We start from the raw sequence: 19,269 nt of genomic DNA, 5'->3' as shown, positions 1-19,269 counted from the left end.
ACCTTACTTAAATTACAAAACGATACATAAATCACATATAACACACAATAAAATGTCATAACCAAATCATCAAAAATAAGGGCGACATAAGACAATACTGGAAAGCTATGAATCAAGGTTTATGAGGTTGCATAAAAATTTTGGCTGTAGATAAAACAATTAAAACAGTGCATCATTGTAATAAAATAATTGAATATTAAAAAGGTAAGTATTAAAGGATTAATAACATGAGCTTTACGAATACTCATAAGATAACATAGGGTGCCTTATTTTCCTAAATCTCACAGTAGTGACAAAAACGATACATAAATCACATATAATACACAATAAAATGTCATAACCGAGTCATCAAAAATAAGGGCGACATAAGACAATACTGGAAGGCTATAAATCAGAGTTCATGAGGTCACATAAAAATATTGGCTGTAGATAAAACAATCAAAACAGTGCATAATTGCAATAAAATATTTGAATATTAAAAAGGCAAATATTAAAGATTAATGACATGAGCTTCACGAATACTCATAAGATAACATAGGATGCCGTATTTTCCTAAGTCGCACATCAGCGACAAAAAAGCTTGCGATGTTAAAAATCTCCCATGGGTCATTAAGCAGCTGTAAGTACAGTAAAGCGGGTTTGACCTGTATAAAACCTTTCCCCTTTAAAATCGGTACTAGGAACCTCCTGCGGATATCACGATAATGGCCACAGAACATAGTCAAATGCATTGTGTCCTGAATCGAAAAATTGTCACAGGTACAGGGACCTAAATCACACGTGCTACTCCAGCCTTGCGAATTACCTAGAAACAAAATGAATTAAATTAAGACGAAATCTGGTTAAAAGGAGGCGGTGGAACGGCTTCGTGACAATCCTCAAGTAAGGTTCAATCTCGGGGGAGGTTTTTAACAAGAAATTGGCTTTAACAGACGGTTTCATTAACTCGATCTCCTCTCGCTCTACCGACTTCAAATTTAAAAAGTGTACTTTTACCCAAGCCAAGTCATCTTTTCTTATTTTATCAGGTAAATCAAATAAATCTGAACGTCCAAGGTTAGTTAAAATGTTCTTAACATAATTTAGCCATGGAATATTGCTAACTCAGTCCAGGGTGACACAATCCCTAATAATCTTAAGATTCAGAGTTAGTTGGGGGTTGAGCCAAGTTTTAAGCCAACAGAGCACCAGGGCCAGCCTCAGTCTGTCTGCCACATAACAAACACCTAACTCTTGATGAATCTCAAAAGTAAGAGTGTAGATTGGGGGACAGATAAGAGGGTGCATAAGAATTTATTTTCAGCTGTCTGTATCCCCTCCATTGACTTGTAAGCCCAAGTGGCGAGCCATATAGTGCAATGGCTAAACATTTGGACCTGAAAATATTGAGCATGGCTCTATTGGTTTAGCCCCCAGTCGCTGTGCAAATCCATTCACAGCGGCCGTCGACCTTGCCATCGCATTTATTTTTACTTTCTGTTGTGGAACCCAGGAGCCCCTCTCATCAAAATGTACTCCTAGATAGGTAAAGGAGGTCACCCTAGTCATTTCAGCACATTCACAAAAGAATGTTTTTGTTTTTTTATGTTTCCGGCCCATGATCATTATGTGTGATTTGGCTATGTTAATCACTAGATCCAAGGATTTCATATAGGCCCCAAAGGAGTCTAAAAGCCTCTGGAGCCCTACAGCTGTGCGGGCTAATAAATCGGCATCGTCTGCGTATAGGTGCACAGGAATTACCCTGTCCCCTACCCGTGGTACGTCCAGACTAGCCATTTCTAAAAACTTGCCTAAATTATTAATATATAAAGTAAAAAGTAGTGGTGCTAGAATGCAACCTTGGCGAACACTTCTACCAGAAGTAAAGTGCCTAGTGCATTTTCCGTCTTGGTTGACCCTCACCCTTGCAGTGAGATCCCTGTGTAGATCAGCCAGGAAGTAAACTAAATTTGGATCGATGCCCATGTTTAGCAGGATATGCCAGAGCTTGGATCTATTTACCAGGTCGAAAGCTGACGAAAGATCCATAAATGCCAGCTGTACCGTACCTTATTTAGCTACAGTATATTTGCCCGCTAATAGATATAAATTTAGGCACTGATACAAAGTACCCCACCACTTCTAAAACCATATTGGAAATTAGTTAAAACCTCATTTTCTTCCAACCAACCCATTAACTTAGTTAAAATCACTCTCCCTAAAACTTTAGCTGCAGAATCTATTAGTAAAATCGGCCTATAGCAGAGTGGGTCCCCTCTCTGACCTTTTTAAAAACCGGAATGATGATAGAAGATGCCCACTTTGACGGGAAACCCTGACAACTTGACGCATTAAAAACATTTATTAGAATTTTGGCCCAGAAAGATGGATTTTGTTTATATAAATCTGCCCGGACACCATTCGGGGGCCTTGTTACTAGTAATTTGTATAATTGCTGATTCTACTTCACCTTCATTAAAAACTATTGGGGGGGCCTCCTGAATTTGCAACTAGTCAGTGCTTCTGGGCCATCTGTAGCCTTATATATGGCTTCAAAATTAGAAAGCCATTGGGCTTCTGTGATATTGCATTCAATGGGGGCATTTCCTGCCCCGTGAAAAAAGGTTTGCTTACAATGGCCCAGAAGCTAGAGCTATCTTTTATAACCTCTACTGATAGTAGAGCACTCCAAGTTTCTTCTTTGATTTCCTTTTTCTGTAGAAATAGGGCTAGCTTGTACTCCTTTCGTAACCTAGCTATCTCGGTCTCGTGGGGCCCTTTTCAGTTCTGCTATCAATTTTCGATGTGCTTCAGAGCAGTTACTGTCAAACCATTTCTCTCCTATGGTGTGCCTAAATCTTTTTGATAGGGTGAGGTCTGACGCTACCTGCGCACAGATGCCTTCAAAGGCCCCTGTTTGGAGTTATCGAGACAGGTTGCAATCATATCCCCAGGGAAACATCGTTTACAACGCGGGGATTACATCGCGATGCCATTACATCGCGGTTTTTACAACGCAAGTCGTTACAACGACTTGCGCTAGATGGCGCTCTAGGACAAGGAATAGTATAATTTACTATCCAACACCTTCCCTACTGTACGTAGACTGGAGTTGGAATAGTAAATTATACTACTCCTAAGTCCTATTCCTTGTCCTAGAGCGCCATCTAGCGCAAGTCGTTGTAACGACTTGCGTTGTCAAAACCGCGATGTAATGTACCGCGATGTAAATGTATGCGTTGTAACGTCATACATCCATATCCCCAGCCTTCTCACAAAGGTCCTGGAAAAAGAGTTCCAGGAGTACTTTGGCACATTTTAGCCTCCATCCTTGATCAGTTGTTGTTATCAGGCAGGTTTCACCCCCTAGCTTTTCCGATTTCCCCTTTAGGCCACAGCCTCTGTACAACACGAGAATTACCGGATTATGGTTGCTAAAATGAGACCACTTGGCATTATAGGAGGTTACTTGAGATAGAAGAGTAGAGGAAATGAAAATGAAATCTTAATAGTATCCCTCCCCCGTGCTTTGAAAGTAGGAATCCCCTCCTCGGTGTCAATGAAACGTGGTTCAAAAAGATCTACAGCAACCAAGAGCTCTTCCAAACATTCCCCATGTTGTGTATGCTCATAATGTGGTGTTGGCAGATTTGCCAGCCCTAAAAATTCCTTTTCCTGACAGTTCAAATCACATACGTAAATATTAAAATCGCCCATAATTATTATTGAATAATACGCGGTTTGCTTCAATCGATACATTTCTAAAAAAAAAACATTTCAGTTTAAGTAAATGTTCGTTTAAAAAACTACTTTTACCTGAATTATAGAAATTGACAAACAACACTTTGAACAAGTTGTGAGCAGTGAATTCAATTGCCTGACAATTGTAAGAACCCACATCACCATCTTATGGGACCCTGACAGTTTAATTGAAAAAAGCATTAAAAGCGCGGGGACACAATAAGATTTGTCCCCATCCACCCAAAAATTGTTGTCCATGTCCCGGGTCTCCTGTAGCCCAACTATATCGTGCTCTTTTAACAACTTTAGCCACCTGGAATCCTCTTTTTTGCTTCTCAGGCCCGCAATATTCCAGCTGACAATATTGCAGTTAGGAATGTTAATGTCCTCCGGGTCCTGCCCTTTAATACATCCACAGATGTTACTCTGATGACAGCCAGATGATACCAGCCAATCATTTTCATCTAAAGAGGACAAGGGGGGGAATCTATTTTGACAAAAAAAACAATTTTCTTCTGCGGTCCTTTCTAGAAGCCCAATTGGCAACCTCGGGTCACTTGCTAGACTACGGTGAGACTTGGCAGGACAGGTCTCCTCCCTAGTGTTTGAACGGTGAGTGGGGTGATTTCAACTGTCCAAATGGGGCCAAAGCCCCTGGGAAGTACTACCGAGTGACTGAACCCCCTTGGGGGTTGGGTAGAAAAAGCCCAGTGGGAATGCCCCCTTGGGACCATCCCTGAATAACTGCCCCGCAATATCTGCACTGTCAAAATTAACGACAATGCAGTCACCATCAATCTGTTTAGGTTTGGGGCCGACCCACTCCACTCGTCTGGCCATTATAATGTGTGAGGATACATTGAATCCACTGTTGGAGTGTTTGTCACACCAATCTTTAGTTTTACGTAACAACTCCATAGTGGATTTCAGACTATGCTCTCTCAGTGGGGGAACCCCTGTAAGTATGGCAACTAGGGGAGTAGCTTCTGGGGGCAGATGGAGTCTACTGATGTCAATCCCACTTTTAGCCCCATCAATCCTTTGGCGCCTGCCCTGAGCCAGAACCATAGCATTTGGCGGAAGACCTCTAGGTGGCTCAGTATTGAAACAAATGTTTTCCCCTGCCTGACTCCCTATGCATGCACCTATAATCATTCCAGGGTTACCTTCCTAGTTATTCTTAGGTAGATTTTGGTTTTGGTTCCCCACCACCCTGCTATCACCTGTGGGCTGTGTTTCTGCCCGAGGGATGGGGTTGTCATTAGAGATATCACATGCCATTTTAGAGCCCCCTAATTGGGTCTCAAGGTGTTGCAGTTTAGCCTTAATCCCCTCTACGGCAGTAAGCAGGATGGCAATGTCTTTAACAATGTTGGAAAGAATAGGCTCTAACCGTAAGTTGAAAATGTCTGCCAGCACTTTCTGCACTGCTGCCTCAGCTTGTGAGTCCAAATCTCCAGCCTGGTTGTGGGTCGCATCCACAGATAATTGTCCAGATTTGCTTGGCCTTTTTTTCCCTTTCTTCTTCCCTAGATTGGATGGTGGGGCCTTCTGCCTAGATCCATCACCTCTCCGGGCCTCTTCATTTTCCACCCTGGTCCCCCGTACCGGACTATCACAGGGTATAATGAATGCGCTCCCCTCCTGTTCCCTGCTTGATTATGTTGTTATGTTATGTTATGTTAATATGGTCTTTTATAGCGCACAGCTACTCCATAGAGTGTCCCGGCGCTTTATTGACAAAACCTATGGCAAAGTAACACAACTCAAATAAAGAAAAAAAAAGATGAGACAAACCCAACAAAAGAGAAAAAGAGTGAATTAAGGGGCAAAAAGCCAAGTTTTAAGGCCCTTCCTAAAAGTCAGTAAATTGATAGTGCTGCGAAATGCCAAAGGCAAAGTATTCCAACACTGTGGCGCCAGCAGCTTAAAAGAGCGACCTCCAATGCGAGCCCTTTTTACTCGGGGAACCACAGCAAGGAACAGCGATTCAGACCTCAAAGATCGGGCCGGATGGTACAAGGCAATCCTCCTTTGGAGGTATTTTGCTCCCGAAGCATGGAGAGCCTTATGAGCCAAAGTCAAGGCCTTGAAAATTATCAGTTTCCGGATAGGCAGCCAATGAAGTGACTGCAAAAGACCGGATGCTCTGGCTCGCCTATGTAGGCCAAAAATGGCCCGCGCGGCCGAGTTCTGGACCACCTGCAATCGTTGCAGGAGATATTCCGGTAGGCCAAGATATAGGACGTTGGAGTAGTCCAGTCTTGAACCAATTAAGGCCTGCACCGTCGTCTTCCTATGATCTTCTGACAGCAAGGGAAGAAACTTGCGGAGCATCCTAAGGAGGCCAAAACATGTTCCCGTAAGACCAAGAATCTGAGATATTAACGTCAGGCCATTATCAATCCTGATCCCCAAATTCTTAGCTAGCTGGGACGAACACGCTGGAGGAAACATATTAACAGGCCACCACTCCTGCCAGTCTGGGTCAGATGAGCATCCGAAGAAGAGTACCTCAGATTTATCTGAGTTGCACTTGAGGCTGTTAAGCTGGAACCATTTAAAAACAGCCCCAAGGCACTCACGGATACTCTCTCCATCAAAATCTTCTCCTTTCCTGCACGAAAAGAGGAGCTGTGTATCGTCGGCATAGGAGACGATCTGGGCCCCAAAAGACTCCGCCAATGCCGCCAAAGGGGTCATAAAGATGTTGAAAAGAGTCGGGCTCAACACAGAGCCCTGCGGAACTCCGACTCCCAAATGCGGCATCACGGCAGAGCTGGGTGAGACCCAGACCGTTTGTCGACGGCCATCCAAGAATGATCTGAACCAGCTGAACACCGTCCCCCTCAGACCGATCTCCTAAAGTCTGGAGAGGAGACCCTCGTGTGGGACGGTGTCAAAAGCCGCCGACAAATCAAGCATTACAAGCATAGCTTTGCCCCCCGAGTCTAGTACCTCTTTAATGGTTTCCGACACCTCCAGAAGCGCCGTCTCGGTGCTTAAATTGGGGCGGAAGCCAGATTGAGTAGGGTGCAGCAAATTGTGCGATTCCAAAAAATTGGAGAGCACAATGTGAACATGCTTCTCCAAGATCTTAGCCAGCGCAGGGAGAAGAGAGATGGGCCTATAGTTGGCCAAAACCTCAGAATCCAGGTCGGGCTTCTTAAGAAGGGGGATAACCATCGCCTGCTTCCAGGCCTGCGGGACCACCCCCCGACTCAAGGAGAGATTCAAAAGTGGGTTTGCCAATGGATTTACAACTTCAGCCATTTTCGCCAAGAATTTGGCCGGGCATGGGTCAAGAGGCGACCCAGATTTAAGATTGGCCATAAGTGCTAATGACGAAAAAACTGATTATCAGTACTCTCGGCTCAATGGGAACTGTATTTTTTGGTGTGCTGTCTGATGCGTTTGCATTTGCACTCCCAGGCATGTCGGGACTTAAACCTAGCTCCACCTCAGCGTTATGAATTTCCTTGTTCAGGGCACCCACCACGGAGGTCAGGTAGGATATAATAGATGCAGAGTTCCTAGGCATCTTTGCTGCAGGAGCCCCTGTAAGGTTTAAAAGGCACCTCCTGGCGCCAAACAAACATTGGTGGCTGTGCGGCTGCACTAGAAGCCGCAGGGGACACTGGGGAGTGTAGTCCTGCACACCCCCAGCTCCAGGTCCGCTCTCTGGCCCCCTTTGTCCTCCTCCAGTCTCTGGCCCCCAACGGAGGGCTAGCAGGCAACAGCAGGGCTTACCGCGCTGGAGAAGCCCCTGTAAGGTTTTAAAGGCACCTCCTGGCGCTAAACAAAAGTTGGCGGCTGCGCTGGAAGCCGCAGGGAATGCTGGGAGTGTAGTCCTGCACTCCCCCAGCTCCCGGTCCGCTCTCTGGCCCCCTTTGTCCTCCTCCGGTCTCTGGCCCCCAACGGAGGGCAAGCAGGCAACAGCAGGGCTTTCCACTCTGCGGAAGCCCCTGTAAAGTTTTAAAGGTGCCTCCTGGCACTAAAGAAAAGTTGGCCGCAACGCTGGAAGCCGCAGGGGATGCTGGGGAGTGTAGTCCTGCACTCCCCCAGCTCCCGGTCCGCTCTCTGTCCCCCTTTGTCCTCCTCCAGTCTCTAGCCCCCAACGGAGGGCAAGCAGGCAACAGCAGGGCTTCCCGCACTGCGGGAGCCCCTGTAAGGTTTTAACCCCTTCGCTGCGGCGCGAATTCCACCACGGCGCTGGGGGGGTGCGAGGTGAGCGCGGCACCGCCATGCTCATGACGGAACCACGCCGTCATGAGCACACGCCACCCGTGGCTCATGACGGCGTGGTTCCGTCATGAGCATGCAAGGGGTTAAAGGCACCTCCTGCCGCTAAACAAACGTTGGCGGCTGTGCGGCTGCGCTGTAAGCCGAAGGGAACGCTGGGTAGTGTAGTCCTGCACTCCCCCAGCACCTGGTCAGCTCTCTGGCCCCCTTTGTCCTCCTCCGGTCTCTGGCCCCCAACGAAGGGCATACAGGCAACAGCAGGGCTTCCCGTGCTGTGGGAGCCCCTGTAAGGTTTTAAAGGCGCCTCCTGCGCTAAACAAACGTTGGTGGCTGCACGGCTGTGCTGGAAGCCGCAGGGTATGCTGGTGAGTGTTGTCCTACACTCCCCCAGCTCCCAGTCCGCTTTCTGGCCCCCTTTGCCCTCTTACGGTCTCTGGCTCCCAACGGAGGGCAAGTAAGCAACAGCAGGGCTTCCCACGCTGCGGGAGACCCTGTAAGGTTTTAAAGGCGCCTCCTGGTGCTAAACAAACGTTGGCGGCTGCGCGGCTGCACTGGAAGCCGCAGGGGATGCTGGCAAGTGTAGTACTGCACTCCCCCAGCTCCCGGTACGCTCTCTAGCCCCTTTTGTCCTCCTCCGGTCTCTGGCCCCCAATGGAGGGCAAGCAGGCAACAGCAGGGCCTCCCGTGCTGTGGGAGCCCCTGGAAGATTTTAAATGTGCCTCCTGGCACTAAACAGGTGTTGGCGGCTGCGCAGCTGCGCTGGAAGCCACAGGGGACGCTGGGGAGTGTAGTCCTGAACTCCCCCAGCTCCCGGTCCGCTGTCTGGCCCCCTTTGTCCTCCTTCGGTCTCTAGCCCCCAACGAAGGGCAAGCAGGCAACAGCAGGGCTAGGTATGTCCAAAATATAGTTAATCAAACAAACGTCATCAATTCCTACCTAAGATGTAAGAACTACCTGTCCTGTAGCATAGTTGTATTACTCCTGTTTTAATAATAGTCATGTGAAGAGCCTCCACGTGCCTTATTGTGCTAGCAGGCTTGAGTATGGCAGCTCCATAATTCAGCATACATAAAGGAAGCACTGTGCTTTGAGTAACATTGGAAAACACATTAATAAGCCAAGCCACACATATAACTGGTATAAAAATGACAAGTAAAACAAGCATTAATTTTCCGGTTGTCTTTTACATATGGGAAAATGTATGTGTTAATGGTTTGTTCACTGATAATGCTTAGCATTGGCAGACCTAGTGTGGCAGATTGGTCATGCTGGCTATTTTTACTGTTGGTTTGTTTGGTCATTAAGCTAGCTTTTGGCAGTACTGGTCTGTTGATTGATGATAATGGCTATTATCACAGCTGTCGTGTTGATTGGTGATGAACCTACTGGCATGTGAGTGGTGATCCTAGTTATTGACTAGTGATACTAGCTACTGGCAGAGTAGTTGTGCTAAAGTAGATGTCACTTACTCTGATCACTGGTCTATTCATTGGTGATAAGGGCTATTGATAATGTTTTTGTGTTTATAAATAATGCTGGCTATTGGTAACAGTTGTGTGTTGATTGGTGATACTAGCTGTTAGACGTGTCATTGTGGTGATTGATGATTTGCCCATTGGTAATGCTAATGCATTCATTGGTGATGCTGCCTGGCTATTACTAGTAACAATTGGTTGGTTGGTGATGCTAGCTCCTAATAGTACCAGTCTAGGTTTTGCGTTGTGCATGCACCATGTTTTGCGGTGCAAATTTGACGCATACTCTTGATAAATATGCCCCTTGATATGCATGTCCTACTTTTTAAATACCATGCACCGTGTCCTATGGGCATTTAGGGCCTACCTTAGGGGTAAGGAGTAAATATTAAAGTGGAAGATTTCGTCCTGGTAAAAGGTTTATGTGCCAGGTCTAAATGACAGTTTACGCTGCACACCTAGGCAGTAGGGACAGGCCTGGACACAGGTTTTAAAGTGACTCTTTCATGTGTCACACAAAGAGTGCTGCACCCCCATAGCAGTATTTAATCTACAGGCTCTGGGTACATGTAATACCATATACTAAGGACTTACAAATACATTAAATGAGCAAATTAGTTGTATACCAGTTCTATCATGTTTAGAGGGGAGAGCACAAGCACGTTACCACTGCTTAGCAAGTAAGGGTACATTGCACAGAGATCTCTGGCCAGCAAAGAACAGGCTCAGCAACATAAGCCAAAAATCTGGGGTGAAGCTACATATTGGCAATGATATTGGGTTGCTTAGTGATGCTGGTTTGTGGTGGTGATGGCTATTGGTAGTGATGGCTGATGATGTTCGCTGACACTCATTAGTGATTCTGTTATGTTGACGTTCAATGCTGGCTATTAACAGGTATAGAGTGCATGTTGGTGATGCTGTCTTCTGGGAGGGATTGCTAATTGGTAGAACTGATGGTGTGCTGACTAGGTCTGTATGTCAAGATATTCACCTGACTTAAACATCATGTCCTAAATGTTGCCTTTAATGCAGATTTTCTATTATTAACACACACGGTGAGATATTTTTTAAATAATATCTAGACAGGATATTTATGTGAGATGATATTCTGACAATGATATCCTGGTACCATACCACGATTACAGAGTCTAGCTGTTGACAGTGATGCTGCACTGATTTTCGATGCTCGGTCTTGGCAATGATGCTGTGCTGATTGGCAATTCTGGTTAATGTGTGTGATGGTGTTATGTTTGCTGATACTGTTATCGGTGCAGATGTTTGCGTTACGTGATGTTGGCCATTGGCAGTAATTGTCTGCTGACTGATGGCTATTGGTGGTGAAAGTGTAGCACTGCTTGTGTCTTGGTTAGTAATGTTGCCTGGTGATGCTGACCTTTGGCAATGATGGTGTGTTGGTGCATGGTGCAGATTGTAGGCATTTATGGTGCACTAATCATTGGTGCTGATTACTGGGAATATTGGTGTGCTGAACTGTGTTAATGGTTGTTGCTATTGACGTCGTGCTGCTTGCTGATCCGAACTGTTGGCAGTGATGGTGTGATGTCTGCTGATGCTGTTATCAACTGTCATTTTAGATTATTTAGAATAACTATATCTGTGCAAAAGATAAAATAACGAAAAAAGAACAGACAAAATGTATACCTCAGTTAAGTTCAAACGTCTACGTCTATTAAAGAAAAAAGGGGAACCTTCTTGTAAAATCATACATGGTGTGCTAATTGGTGATGGCAACTATTATCAATGATGATAACAGTTTAGAAGCTGATTAGTGATATTGATATTGGCAACACTACTATATTGATTAGTGATGCTGTCTTTTAGTATTGATGGTGTGCTGATTAGTGACGCTGGCTATCGGCAGTAATTGGTGTGTTTATTAGGAAAGCTGATTATTGGCAGTGGTGGTGTACTAACTGCTGGTGCTTATTATTGGGAATTATGATGTGTGATTTATGATGCTGGCTATTGGGCTGATGGTGTGCTGGGTGGTGATTCGGGGTATTAATGCTACTATTGTGCCGATATGTGATGCTGGTTCATGGCAGTAATAGTGTGTTTATGTGCGATGCTGACTATTGGCAGTGACTGGGGCTTGAATGGTTATGCTCATTACTGATAATGATAATGAGTTGATTAGTAATGTTGGCTTTTGGTTATAGTGGTGTGTTGTTTTTGTCATGTCGACTTTCAGCAGTGATTGTGAATCCATTGGTAATGACGGTTCGTTGATTGCTGATGATGGCTATTGGTACTGATGTTATGGTTTTGGTAATGCTGGCTATCAGCATTAATTGAAGTGCTGATTGATCTTTGTTGGCTACAGTTAGAGCATGTGAATTGATTGGTGATTCAGGTTAATGGCAGTTATTGTGTGCGAATTGGGTGATGTTGGCTATTGGTAGTGATTGTGGATTTCAGTATTCAATGGTGGTACGTTTATCCGCGATGCTGGTTTTTGCCATTGATGGTATGCTTATTGGGGTGTTGGCTATTGACAAGGCCTGTGTTTTGAGGTTAATGCCAGGTACTGTGAATGATCGTGCTGGTTGGTTATGCTCACAATTGACAGTGATGATGTGTGAATTAATAATGAATGCTCCCAGCAGAGATGGCATTCTGATTGGTGATGCTGGATATTTACAGCAATGATTGGTGATATTGGCTAGTGGTAGTGGTGGTGTGATGGTGGTGGCTAGTGACAATAGATTAGTTGAATACTATTTTTGCAAGCTTTTGGCAGTGGGTCTTGCTATTGGCAGTGATGGTGTACTGATGACGCTTAACAGTGAGGGGGTGCTGATTGTTAATTCTGATTTTTAGCATTGATGGTGTACTAATTGATTGTCCTGGATATTCACAATGATTGTGTTTTGATAGCTGATACTGGCTATTGGCATTAGTAGTGCACTGATATCTGATGGGGATTTTGGCAGTGATGGTGTGTTGATTAGTGATACTAATGTTGGCAGCGGTTGTTTGTCGCTTAGTGGCCTTGGATATTGGCAGGGGGCGCTTCTTGATTGCTGGCTGTTGATAGTGATAGGATATTGGCAGCGCTGGTTGTATAGATGTTGACATCTATCCTGCACTTCAAGATATAATAGGTATGTCGGGGTCATTGTGGAGCAAGACTTGTTAACTAACATGTTAATAAAAACAACTACAACAGGAGTTTGTTGAATGGCTCGAATATTCACAGGAATCTTAAAATGTGTTTTTCTTTTGAGGATTTTTTTGCGCTGAAATTTGTATTTAATATCTGATATTTCACAAGCCAATAGAAAGCTGACATACTTGTACGTTATTGTTCTTAGCATAAAGTGACTTTCCAAAACTGCAAGTCAACTAGTTGTGTGAAATCTTCACTTTTATGTTTTTTATTGCGATGGGCCATCACTTCTGCTTGTGTGAGTGTGAGGCTGTGATTGGTTGTCGACGGGTGGGACTTGTAACACATTCATAAACGATAAGAGGGTGTGACCATGAGAGCAGGGGCGGGGGAGGGGTGGAAAGAGATGGCCTTTTGACACATTTCCAGTTGTGCCATAGGCGACGTCTGCTGCAGCGCCTTGGAATGCGTTTGTTGCATTCTTGGCCTCTGCACAGCAAGCTGCCACCTGCGCGGGGCTGGCATTTTAATTGTTGCAGCGCCTTGAGTGAAAGCGAAATGGACGCATCCATTTCAACCTCGGGGGGGGGATTTTACGGCACTGAGGAACCTCCCGCCCCTCCTGGGCGTGGCTGTTACAAGGTTAATAGGCAGGCAGATGTAGACAGGCCTCTAGTGAAACTGAAAGGCATGTGTCCTTGACAAGACGGAAGAGCTTAGGTATCTGACGCCTGACATGCTACAAATGCTAACACTGACCCAGACCGGCGCCCTGTCACAAAGTCTCCCATTTCCCCAATGGCCTGTTCACCTCTGCCAATGTGCAATGCAGGTTCACAACAGTGATTTTACAGAGCTGTTGTGAGCACAGGCTGGTTTGATTTCGGCACACAAAGTTGTGCTGCATCGTTTTGTACATCTGCCCTCATGTTTAGATGTATGTAGATAGTAATGGACGCCTTTCAGAGGTGGCACTTGCAGCCACTGTCTGGGTCTGAGTGCCAGACTCAGTGAATTGTTATGAAACAGCCAATGGCGCGTGGAATGACATAACAAACACGAGAGAGGATTGGTTAGTAACTGCCCTCATCATGGCACATGTGGCACTTTACACAATGTAAGAATGAAGTGTCACTCAACACAACACAAAGAACATGGCCCAGCACATACAATATTCCAAAACGCATATTAGCACAGCAAAACACAGCACAAACAATACAGTCAGAGAGGCACTTGGCATTGGCCAGGTGGGCAGCTGCCCAGGGCCACACCCCGCACTAGTGTAAGACAGTCAGGTCATGGGGCACCGGTCCTCTTGTGAATCCTGCTCATCCAACTGAGAGAGCGGTGTCACACTGCAAGTGAGCCCACAGTGGCCCTCTCGCCTGGACCTCGCAGCCATGATGTAGCACTGCGAGGCCTAGTAAAGGGGGCCGCTCCTATAGTCCCAGTTGCGGAGGGAGACATTCTGCAGGTTTGTCCTGTAGTCAGACATTCTGTCCTGCTGCCAGGCGCGCAACGCCCATTGTGCTCAAAGGGTTTCCATTCCCCGCCCCCCCCCCCCCCCCCTCCCCAGCTTCCCCGGCACACACACAGCCGCACCCGAGTACTTCACAGGTCTTTCAAAGACCATTTGCTTGTTAATGAGGCTTTAATGTTTTTCACCCCTTAGAGCCCTTGCAGCTCCACTCTGCCTATTGATTGAAGAATTAGCCCCCCACCCCGAATTTTTTTCTTAGCAGCCCCCCTCTGAAAATTGGCTCTAGTTGCCTCTGCCTGCTGCCCATACTGAGACACCACTGGACGCCCATTGTCACGCACTTTAGTTCCCCCACAGTTGTATCCCTCTAAGATGATAAGCAGCTCTCAGCCCTTCAGCCCTTTATGACCTGTTGAAAGGGCGCCACTGCCTGCAGGTGGCAGAGAGGGAGGCAGTGCCTGCAGGTGGCCGAGAGGGAGGAGGTGCCTGCCTGTGGCCGAGAGGGAGGCGGTGCCTGCAGGTGGCCAATAGGGAGGCGGTGCCTGCCGGTGGCCGAGAGGGAGGCGGTGCCCGCAGGTGGCCAATAGGGAGGCGGTGCCTGCCGGTGGCCGAGAGGGAGGCGGTGCCTGCAGGTGGCCAATAGGGAGGCGGTGCCTGCAGGTGGCCGAGAGGGAGGCGGTGTAGCTCAGGAGGAGTCTGCACAAAGCTGCTTCGGGATCTGAATCCTTTATTGAGAAGCAAACAGCTCTGAACGTGTCACGTTGTATGCAAAGTACAGAAGCATCACACATTCCCTTTCTGCCCGGGAGTGGGACCCAAAAAATCCTACAAACAACCGTTCCCGAACACAACATATATAACTCAGCACCGGACACAAACACAATAGAACACAACTCATAATACATATGAAACACTATAGCACACACTTAGCACAGCATGTCTATCAAACATGTAACACATAGCAGTACAATCAACTCAAAAAAACACAATGCAATCAACACACACAACTTTACAAATATATTACAATATGCCACTTTTAAAACGGTGCATGCAGCACACCAGATATAGCACGGCATAACAAAGACAATATACTTAAAACATATTGGAACAGTTAAAGGAACACATATACCACACTTAACACATATGGTAGAGTAGAACAAAAAATGACACAAAACCACAAAAATGCACAGATATTACAAAATGACATAAATCACACAGCAAACACCTGTGTTTTTAATCTGAACAGGCAGTGCTTAATTTGAGATGGCGGTTGCAGGTGGGGCACATCCGCACTCATTTTAGGGGATCGGCTCTTTTTTTTGCTCCACAGTTTTTGGTCGAGAGAGAAAAAAACACAAAAGGGGGAAAGGAGGAGGAAAAGAAAGCGGGAAATACATTGACAAAGGGGTAAAGCAGGGATGAAAAAGAACATTGAAGAGTGAGAGAAAGAGGAAGGTGGTGGATTAAAGCGGCACGAGGTGAGCTCAAGATCACACAGCCTAGGTATTCGGCCCCCTGATCTTCAATATCGTTTGCCGCGGGCTTCTGAGCTTTAGTTCGGGCCCTGTCACTTATTACTTCACACATTAAGTACAGACAACAAGATTGGCGAATGTTGCTTTGGGGGGGTTTTGAAACACACTGCCTTTCTAATTTCTGACGGGCGGTATTCAGCAGGTCATTTGATCTGCCGGGGTGAGTGGGTGACAGTAAAAAGAAGGAAAGGGAAGTCGGCGTTGCTCCCGCCTTCTTTGCCCGACGGACACCAATGTCAGCTGAAGAGTAGACAAAGCCAGCGGAGCTCCCAGGCAGCGGAGTGTTTCTGCCAGCAAAGCGAGTCGCTTAAAAACAACCTCAGACCTTTTCTGTGTATTCACTAAACGCCTAGACAAGTCAGGGCATTAACAGTCAACGTCTCCCTTGTTAAAACATAGTGCAGCGGTAGAGACTAACTCTTTGGCGTGTGCCCGGAGCCGGCCAGGGCTCGCCTTATCAACCCAGTCTGGGGGTATTTAAGAACCCCTCCCCCACACCACTGTCCTGGAGGCTTGCAGGTGGTCCCTGGGCCTGAAGAACCTAAATGGTGTCACAGTGGCATAACACAAAGTGATGGGACCCCTCTTGCAGCATGCACTGTGGCTCCTGAGACTCCTCCTATATGACTCAGTTTCTTGTTGTCCCGGTCGTCCCTAACTAATACAGAAACAGTAGGTATTTTTAAAATGCCAAACCATTCATGTTCTCATTGAGTGGTTGGAAGTTAGGGCCAAGGGATGGAATGCATAGTGGGAAATTTACTCACATTTTGCTCTGGGTTTGCTTCACAAAAGGGGCACAAACTCAGCACAAAGTGTGGTATTGGGATTTACTTTTCAACGCAAAGCGTGATTTGTAGCCTAAAGTAGCGCTATGTGCTACTTTGCCTCAATGCGGCATTCCATGGTTAGTACATGGCGTTCCCATGCAACCACCCATGGGTGTTGACGAACATCTCTGTCTCTTATCATTGGTAGACCAGGATTGGTACCAAAAATGTATGCCTCCTCGAGGCAGGTGTAAAGTTTGAGAACACTCGTTTTTTCATAACTTGTATGACTTTGCTTGTGTCCCCTTCCAAAATAAAACCCATTCTTGACATCATACACGTTTGTGAATTGGCAAAAGACAACCTTAAATCCGCCAGCGCTGTGGGAGTATCAGCGCCATGTGTTGGTAGATATGGCACTGTTCTGTTCTTTCCTTTTCATGCATTGCAGCACAACAACGTTGGATGCTGCTTCGTGGGGAGTGAAAATTGATACATATTGCCCATAGTTTGCATCTGGGGCGTGCAATTTTGAAATGATATTTCCATATATCAAGTCCAAACTGGTGACAATATAGCTTTAAACCATCCTTTATAAGGAAGAACTATTGCAAAATGTAATTTTTGAACTTCTCACTTACTGTAAATATCATTCTTGCACTTGCCTGGTGGTGCAAATTTTCTTGAAAGGTTATATTGGCACCAGAGATATGCATGTAATTCAGAAATCTTGCAAAACTGGCCAGGCACTAGGGCGATCTGGGCCACTTTGAAATGTTGCAATCCCGCCCTTGCAACAGGATAACCTAATTTATGTAGCCCAGAAATGTGAAAACTTCACCGACACCAAGCAATCCTCATTTTCAGAATTGGTACAAATCTGCACCAGTGCATCCTATATAATCTGGAAATGTTGCAAACTGCACCAGCACAGGCGCAATTTTCGAAATCCCTAAATATTAGTGTAAAACTGCACCAATAGAGTCTATGCAATTTGAACATTTTGGAAAACTGCATCAACGCAGTCTCTTCACTCTGCAAACGTTAGAGCAACAACATCAAGGCAATCTATGTAATCTGTAAAAGGTACAAAACTGCACTAGAAGAATTAGTAAAATCACTGTAATCTATAAATATTGTTGCATATCTTCACTGCATAAAGCAGTCAGTGCAATCTGGCGATGTTACACAACTGCACCGACGCCAGACAAAATCTGTGTAATGTGGAAATGCTGCACAACTTCACCATCACCAAATTAATCATTGGAATCTGTAAACGTTGCAAAACTGTGTCAGATGCGCTGCAAACCGCTGCAAGGTCATGAGGAGGCCGGTAGATCATTATCGCGTGCATTAAACCCTCCTAGCATCCTGGAAAAGAGTCCCAGCAGGACTAGCTCAATGAACCCTGCATCACTACAACACTAGTGTCCGAGGAATAGGGAAGCTCCGAGCACCAGCCGCTGTCTAAAGTATATTTATTCACATGGAACACCAGGAAAATGTACCCAAGACACATTCCTTGACACTTTTTATAATAGTAGGGCAAAGGGTGGTGGGGACATTCTACGTCGTTTAAACGTTCCAGTAGCGCTTTAACGCGCAGGAGTACTTCTTGGCACCCAGGTGTACTTCTTGGCACTTAAACGCAAATATATTGTGCACACAGGGGCGTAACACAGGCCCCGCCGGTGGGGAGGGGGGGGGGGGGTGAGGGGGCTCGGGCGGCAGGGGCCCCCCTCAGCACAGTTCTCGGGACTGATAGCTCCGGATAAAATCCGGAGCAGGGGCCCGCCTGTGCACCTTGCAGGGGGGCCCCTTAACCTTTTATTACGCCACTGTGTGCACAAGTGAACCGTCGGCGTTATATATAGCCCAGCGCTGCACGCACGTGCTCCGTGCCGAAACATTAGTTATTTCGCTGCACTTTTCACCAACGAGAAATGACAGTCCGGCTGTTGAAAGCGCATCAGAAAGAATAAGCTTACCTTGGCTGTGAGGGGGAAGGTCTGCGAGCAGGAGAGCTCCTTGGAGGGCGCGGAGCATGTGAAGACATACCCAGGAGAGAGAACACGAATAAAGCACGGAATACTTTCCCCCAGGCACCTAAATGTTAAAAAAACAGAAAGACTTCAGAAACAAGCCGGAAACCTGATTTATGTGATCTGTGCGTTTTGTTTCAGGTTGACAGTAGGACTTGAGCAATGGGAAGAATTCCGTGCTAACGACAGCCTCATGATTATTCAGAAATGGTTTCCCCAATGCCATCAAATATTTATTTATTCACTAGCAAGTGAATTCATATATTTATTTGTCTTTCAATTGGCACAGAGTGATTACTGCCACCCGCCAACACTTTCCAGTGTGATAAAAACTACAACAAAGTAGATGTGCGTTAACTGATAGTTAGGCGCTAAAAGCGGTAAATTATGGGGTCTGGTAGATGCTTGGCTTGCCTCATGTATCAGAAGTACGTGTGATTACAGTAGTATCGGTGAACAGGATAGAGTGAGTAGTGGTGGCTATAGATTGATACATATAACAGGCACCTCCACTGATTATATTGAGGGAAGGAACAAGAAGGGGTCGGGCCAACAGGGGATGCACCCTACAAATCACTAATAATCAACTCAAATTAGAAATCAATTTTTTACAAAAATATACATCTGTAGTAACCATAGAAATTATTCAATTTTAGGTACCCCATATAAGTGTCCAGAGATATGTATCAGCACATGCAATGCAAAAAGTTCCCAAACATGTTAAGAAGAACCTTAGCACCTACCCTGGTGACATGCTTCATTCTCAGGTCTCCTTATTCACCAAGATTTAATATATTAGCGAATGGGCTTCCTACATGAGTAGGAAGCTCTCAGTGAAGATGAAAGGGAAAAAGGGGGATCTGTCACAG

General features: G+C 45.9%; 1 protein-coding gene across 2 annotated transcripts in view; it reads right to left on the bottom strand.

Moving 5' to 3' along the window:
- Positions 1–18,458, bottom strand: part of LAMB4 (laminin subunit beta 4) — a 572,267-nt gene extending 553,809 nt beyond the window's left edge. The window contains exon 1 of one of the 2 annotated variants that reach the window (XM_085654108.1): positions 18,347–18,458. The gene's annotated coding sequence lies outside the window, so the exon portion shown is untranslated. The remainder of the gene's footprint in view (positions 1–18,346) is intronic. The other variant, XM_085654109.1, reaches the window with a different exon arrangement.
- Positions 18,459–19,269: the final 811 nt, after the last annotated feature.

This window comes from Triturus cristatus, chromosome 4_1 (genome assembly GCF_964204655.1).
Source record: "Triturus cristatus chromosome 4_1, aTriCri1.1, whole genome shotgun sequence".
Lineage (NCBI taxonomy): Eukaryota > Metazoa > Chordata > Amphibia > Caudata > Salamandridae > Triturus > Triturus cristatus.
The sequence above is the reverse complement of the archived record's forward strand: the minus strand, read 5'-3'. Positions and strand labels throughout refer to the sequence as shown.